General features: G+C 26.8%; 1 long non-coding RNA gene across 1 annotated transcript; it reads left to right on the forward strand.

Annotated features, from left to right (window-relative positions):
• Positions 1 to 152: 152 nt before the first annotated feature.
• Positions 153 to 1,156, forward strand: LOC115034463. The gene is made up of 2 exons (XR_003839818.1): positions 153 to 241; positions 712 to 1,156. It is a non-coding gene; the product is annotated as an uncharacterized LOC115034463 (long non-coding RNA).
• The last annotated feature ends 604 nt before the right edge of the window (positions 1,157 to 1,760 follow it).

The following is a 1,760-nucleotide window of genomic DNA, read 5'->3' on the forward strand; positions in this document are numbered from 1 at the left end:
GAAACGGATTGACAGCCCTTGAACGCTTGAACTTTGCCGACTTGCCGTACCGACTCTCGTTATTCGCATGACAAAATAGATTCTATTTTGATCTATTTTGTCATGGTTATTCGTTAACTACTGCCTAGTGCATGCTGCTTACTACTGTGCTTACTATTGTTTACCGTTTACACATTATTGTCGTTCTGAAAACTTAGAACATAGTTCATACCGGAAACCCAGCTCGTCCTTTCGCAGTGACGTACGTATTTAAAATTTTACTTTTGGGGTGCGGAGTTATGTTATAAAAGTGAAATAATTTTATAAAGCAGTATAAAATGCGTAATATACTCTTGCATATTATATCTCACTAGTTTTATTTAAAAACAAATTTATGAAATCAAACAAATATTTCAATTCAATGTTAAAATATTATTTGTTGATTTTAATTTACAAAATAAACCAACTGCAATTATTATGTTATTGACATGTTAAAATGTTGGCGTCTTTAAACAATCTATGGAAAGACATAAACATGCCACTGATAATTACAAATTATTAAATATTAATATAACTATATTAAGTATTATGTGTACAATTAATGATTATGTCAGTTTTTTTAATGTCAATATTGAAGTTAAATACTAGAGTTTTGGGTATTCGTTCCTTCGACAGAATTATCCAAATTGATTGTAACAAGGTACAAATTATTTAAATTTTTCATAATTGCAGATTTTCAAACACAGAATGCTGCTCTCAAAAATCTTCCAAATAAATGTCATGCAGTAAAAACCATGGACCTTGTTGTTATAGTCATTGGCTGGCAATGGCTGTTTTGATAACACTCCTGAAATACTGAACTTAACCATAACTGTTGTATTACACGGTTAAACATATTTTGATGTGCTGTTTAAGGCTACTAATTGTGCAAAAAAATGGGATTATTGTAGGACGACTATAGAGCAAAACTTAGTCACTAATTAGTATTTTCAAATCATTCTGGGTTTTGTAGGCCCTTATTTTAAATTAAAAAAGTATTTAAATAGTATTCAAAGTCAAGCATAAATCATAATATTATGTCTTAAATTTAATTTTAAGATATGATAACATATAAATAATAACCCCTATAATTTAACTAACAAAAAGTTCACATTTATACTAATATCAAAATAAAAAACAGATAAACCTAAGCCACTTTTTACATTTTTACATAATATGTTTACAAATTTTGAATAGACCTTAATTGGTAGAAGTAGTATTGTACAAGAAAATTAAAATAAAAGTGTTTGTGTGTTAACAAACTGTACAGTTTTGTTTGGAAGAGTTGAGTTTCTGTTCACTATTTTTAACTTTACTATGTGTGAACTCCTCAGTTCAATATATTTTGAGATAAATATTTAATGATGGCGATGATAGGAATTCTATTTTTGGCCTGTTAAGGAGGATCTACAATATTGCCTATTTTTTGATGTTGTATCAAATAACTTTAAACTTATGCAAAATTAATTTATTGTGGAAAACATCAAAAATAATATTAGTAATTAATTTTATGTTGATTACCTAAATTATGTATGTTTTGAACTGAAACAACTTCAATATAATATTATGTAAAGTGAATACTTATTTTGTATTATGTTATAAATCGTTCATATAACGAATGTAATATTATGTAAATGTAACCAAAAAAATTATTATATTAATTAGATATTTTATGATATCTGTGATATGATAAAATTTTCAATTTTTTATATAGATCTGTCTATTTGCAATTTGGCCTGCGA

The sequence above is a fragment of the Acyrthosiphon pisum genome, chromosome A3 (genome assembly GCF_005508785.2).
Source record: "Acyrthosiphon pisum isolate AL4f chromosome A3, pea_aphid_22Mar2018_4r6ur, whole genome shotgun sequence".
NCBI classification, from domain to species: Eukaryota; Metazoa; Arthropoda; class Insecta; order Hemiptera; family Aphididae; genus Acyrthosiphon; species Acyrthosiphon pisum.